This window comes from Pinus tabuliformis, chromosome 7 (assembly GCF_031772625.1).
Source record: "Pinus tabuliformis cultivar Carrire ecotype Pingquan chromosome 7, CPIR1, whole genome shotgun sequence".
Taxonomy (NCBI): domain Eukaryota; kingdom Viridiplantae; phylum Streptophyta; class Pinopsida; order Pinales; family Pinaceae; genus Pinus; species Pinus tabuliformis.
The window spans coordinates 66,390,949-66,396,352 of NC_142293.1; the positions used below are offsets into that span (position 1 = coordinate 66,390,949).

Consider the following 5,404-nt stretch of genomic DNA (forward strand, 5'->3'; position numbering starts at 1 on the left):
GGATGGTTGAGCAGGAGTGTACAATACCAATTGTTTGGAAAAATGCCCATTCTTAATGGTCATGTTCCCGACCTTGCAACTAATGTAAGCATAAAAAATGGCTAACCATTTCCTTCCCGAGATGAGAGGATAATCATTGAATTTGGTTTTGGGTTGGAGAACCAAGAAGTTAGTAGGATACTCCCAGGAGTCAATAGAGACCATCACATCCTCAAAAACTCCCTCAGGAGCCACTGTGGATCTATTTTCAAGTTGCAACACTGTATTGGTCTTTCTAAAGGATCCTTGGAGGTTTAGTTTTAGCATGGTTTTTTTGGTCATCACATTTATGGAAGCCCTGAGATCAATTGGGGTATGAGGGACAATGATGCCATCAATGTGCACATCTACTACTGGACTTCTAGGGTCTAGATATTTTGGATAAATCACTCTCCCCAACATCAAATTAGATAATTGACCAATAAAATTGATGGTGGGGGTGTCTCTTTTTCTCCTCCCAGGGTGTTTGAAACATTTCTCTTTGATAGGCTTATTGTGGATGGGAACATCCTTAACAACTTGGAGGAGGGGTATTTTAGCACACAAATTCTTCAATTCTCCTAAAAGCTCAGTCTCTTATGGGTTGTGTTGGTTAGAATGGATTAATCTCTCCGAAAAATGAGGTGGATTTACTTGAGGGATATTCTCTTCCTTTTCTTCTTTAGGTTCTTCAGGTGGAGATGGAGGTTGGTTATCCGGAAGCACTCTTCCATATCTAAGGTTGGTTTCTTAAATATCCACAACATAAGTAGGGTAAGATGTCTCTCAACTATAGACCTGTTGTGCTTGCTTGTTATTCGGGTTCGAATTGGGTTGAGTAGCCATATGAGGTTGCTTTGGTGGAGCAATATGAGTGATATATGGTTGAGGTGGAGGTGGAGGTAGTAAAGTAGGAGGTTGGTTGAGTTGAGGCCTCCACCCTTGTGATGGGTTATTCTATTGAGGATGTTGAGAAACATATGGATGAAATGGTTAATTGATAGGTTGGGGAGGATATTGAGGAGCATAAGTCCAAGAGCGAGGTGTGGACCATGATGGATGAGTGGATGAGTACTAGGGTGGCAAGGGTGCATTATAGTTGGGATGGTAATAAGAGCAAGATGCACCTTGCATGCCCTGTTGGTATGTCTGAGGTCCTTGAGGCCTCCTTCGATTTATAAAATAGAGTTGATCAACACCACGCTATGCCCCTTGGTATACAAATTTTAACCCAGGAAAAGAAGGACATTTATCTGTGGCGTAGTTTTTATGATAGACTGAGCAAACCTCTATGACATTTAATGGGCATTCATTTCTGGGGTTCCTTCTAGTGCATTAAGGGAAAAAAATAGCTAAGGCCCTCTCTTCTTCATATTGCCTCCTCTTGATATGCATGGTATCCATTTGCAAAGCAAAGATATGATGAATTTCACTTTTAAAGTCCTCCAACATGTTTCCAATTTCATTCTTGATGGATGTTGTGGAGGGAGAGGAACTGACCAAGGCTTGACTAGCCCTACCCTTCTTCCTAGCATCCCTAGAGTGGTTCTTGAACACTGTTTTGATGTATTCATAGGATAACTGATAAATTTATCCCCTAGACAACATTTTGAGTGTTTCCAGCATCTCCTCTCTGATCCCTTGGAGAATAACTAACTTGAGTGTTGGCTTGATGGGGCACGACTCAGGCTCAACGTTATTTGCGACAACCAGAAAAACCCTAACTGCTAGCCCTTTTAGCAACAACCTGCGTAGAGCAGGTGAATCATCACCTGAAGCAGTATTGGAGGATGACAGAACCACATTTCTACATCCAAAGGTTAATGTGATAGGTTCCTATGGCTTAGATCTATCTTCGCAAATCCTTAACCCTTCTGAGCATACAATTACTATAAAAGTACTTAAACGACTTCCATATCTTTGCGAAGGCTCTTAATCATTCCCAAAAAGCATAATTATTACTGATCTACTATTTTCGTGTACCCATTAAGCATTAATTCATATAAATTATAACACAGGGCGAAAACATAGAAACTTACAGAAGTAAGAAAGAAGACACATATGAATAAGAATTGGCTCAAAAATGTCTTTATTAAGTATAACCATTCAAGTACAGACTTCTTTTCCTTGTGCACTCAGCTGCAGGGGCCCGCGCACTCAGCCTGAAAACTTAGTAAGGTCTTCACGCACTCAACTATAAGAGCATTCACCTTTTGCCTAAGTACAAGAAACAAACCTTTCTTGCCTTAGCTTACTTATCCTTACAAAAATTCTTCTCCAATTCATATTCCTTAGACTCACTATGACTCATCTATATATATCATTTCACTTATATTAGCATGGTCCGCAGACCATGGGCGGGTCTCAAAACCTCCCTATCACTTACTGTTGGCTTAGTGGGTCCTGACCCAGGTTCAGAGTTAGTTGCACCAAACAAATCCCTACACTACTATCCCTTTTGGCATCAATTCGCGGAGTACAGATTGAAGTCTCACCCGAAGCAGTATGGGGGGATGTTGGAACCAAGTTTCCGCACCCAGAGATCAACGTGATGTCATTTTATGCCCTAAATATGCATTCACGTAGATCGATAAAACTTTAAGGGCTATCGATATGCCTTCCTTTAATCAGCCTCCAGACCTCTGTCAAGGTCTACGTTTGTATTTCATAGACCTTGAACAGACTAATTAGTTACTTGCGTGCATTAGAGATTACTCTTAACCTAGCAATTACTCAAGTCAGCATAAGTGTTCGATAAATTTAACATATACCAAGATAATCTTTGCGTAAACAATTAACATCAACTGTCTTCATATAATAATATAAATCATGTAAAGTCACGCATCAATACATCATTATTTCATAAACCCATCATTCATCACAACATAAGTGCATTCATTCATAACAGAAGTAAACAGATGAAACACATGAATTTATGTAATAATCTTCTTTATTGATAATCAGTTGAAGCTTACAGACTCAAGACCTCCATGTGCACTCAACTGCAGGGTCCGCGTACTCAGCTGTGGACTCTACTCTAGGCCCTTGCACACACAGTTGTAGAGCCTTTCTTCCTACTCTTCTGTGCTAACTCTCTAGACTTCTCCCATAGAAAAAATTCATTAATTCTCCATGATCATGCCTTAGACTCTCTAAGACACACCTATTTATACATTTCCATGGTTCGTGGACCATGGGTAGATCCTCAGAAAGATGACTCAACTTACATAAAGAAGGGTAAAACCCTTTATAATTATTTTAACTACCTACATGCTCCGCGGCCACAATTTGTAGAGACTTTACATTTTTATACAACAAAGCTTGGGCTTTTGCCCCAAAATTGACCCGAGGGGACCCCATCCCAACACTTAACCACCTAAGGGACTAAAGCCCCTTTGTCTCATATTATCTTTATGCTTCGCTTCCACATTTTGCAGAGACTTTACACTTTATACAAAAATTAACCCAAAATTTGACCAAAACTTAACCCCAGGGACCCCATCCCAACACGATCCCAACACAAATTGGGTGACTCATCCTCGATCCACTCGACTGGCACAACAATGTTGTTCTGGAGTTCATGGAACTCCATCTTCAGAACTTGCAAATCCACTATACCCTGCACCATGACCTGCTATACTTCTTCGACCAACTTCTCTATAGTAGGGCCTTCCACCACGAGGTCCATTGTCCTTTGTATCTACAGGATGGTCTTTAACTTGTCCTGAAATGATAGAGTTAGCTGGATTGCTTCCTTTGTCCATGGCTGTGTTCTGGCCCTCAAGATGGCCTCTTTATGGTGCAACTCTTCAATCTATGTATACAACTATTTTCTTTCCTAGAGTCGTGCGAAGCACTAGATTGGTGCCAAAGTGCATGCAGTTGACCTAAGTTCATGAAATTGCTACTGCTTCTCCTGAATATTAGTACTGATCTTTTGCAGAGTGGGATCCTCCTGCAGAGATGTCTAGAGTTCCATGGTCTGCTCGAATAAAGTTGTGCAGTCCTTAACTGTTGTGTCCAATGTGTCCATTCCCTCTTTGATTACTACTCCGCGCTGCTCACAAACTTTTCGCAGAGTGGTTAGTTGCAATTTCATCTACAATTCTGAAAGTTGTAGCTGAAGTTCAAATTAGCACTACAAGAAAAAAGGACATTGGCGAGGGGCGAAAAATGTCACCATAAGCTCATTAGTGACGGTCAAAAGAGCTTTCATCACCAAAAACTGAACGTCACCAAAAGTGGTGTTGCCAAAAGTATAGGTGTTGTAGTGACATTCAAAGTTTGTCACCAATAATGATTTATAGTGATGGATAGTGACCGTCACCATTTCATATGAGAAATGGTGACAGACCATAGCCTCTGTCACCAAAAACTGAACGTCACCAAAGGTGGCGTCGCCAAAAGTAGAGGTGTTGTAGTGACATTCAAAGTCTGTCACCAATAATGATTTATAATGATAGATAGCGACCGCCACCATTTCATATGAGCAATGGTGACAGACCATAGCCTCCATCACTAAAAACCTGAACATCACCAAAGGTGGCGTCACCAAAAGTATAGGTGTTATATTGATTATAATGACGGATAGTGACTGTCATCATTTCATATGAACAACAATGATTTATTGTGATGGATTTTTCATGGCCATCACTATTTGTGCATATATATGGTGAAGTTTGTTGACCCTCACCAAAAGCCGCATTGCCATAAGTATAGGTTTTGTGGTCACATTCAAGGTCCGTCATGAATAATGACTATAATGACGGACATCGACCGTCACCATTTCATATCAACAACAACAATTTATGGTTATAGACCTTTGAGGTTCATCATTATTGATGCATATATATGGTGGCGTTCGTTGACCGTCACCATTTGATATTTTGGTGAGGCTTGAAAAATGTCACCAAAGCTCATTGGTGATGGTCAAAAGCTCATTCCATATGGATCATGTCAGGGTACGATGGAATCGAACCACCAACCTCCTGCTTGTAAAGCAGGTGCTCTTCCATTGAGCTAGCACCCTTTAAAGAATTAGACTTTTAAAAATTAGAACATGAAACTTCATAAATTATAAATAATACAACTTTCAATAAATTAAAGTCTCGACAATATTTTATTAAACAAGCAAAGCAACATCGAAGCTGCAAGTCCCTATCTAATGGTTATGGAAGTTATGAAAAGTGGTTGGAGGGAAAAATAATTATGCATAAGAGAATCAATATGTTCAGTTGAATACTCAATTAGAAGTGAAACTCTGAAGACATTTATAATCTATAAATGACCTATAACTAGAAAATGCACCAAATATTGCAAATGAAATGTCATAAGTTGATAACATATGGAAGAAGAACATTGATAAACACATACACAATATGTTATA

At 39.8% G+C, this 5,404-nt stretch overlaps 1 non-coding gene across 1 annotated transcript; it reads right to left on the reverse strand.

The window, feature by feature from the left end:
• Nucleotides 1–4,975: 4,975 nt before the first annotated feature.
• Nucleotides 4,976–5,047, reverse strand: TRNAV-UAC (transfer RNA valine (anticodon UAC)). The gene has a single exon. It is a non-coding gene; the product is annotated as a tRNA-Val (tRNA).
• Nucleotides 5,048–5,404: the final 357 nt, after the last annotated feature.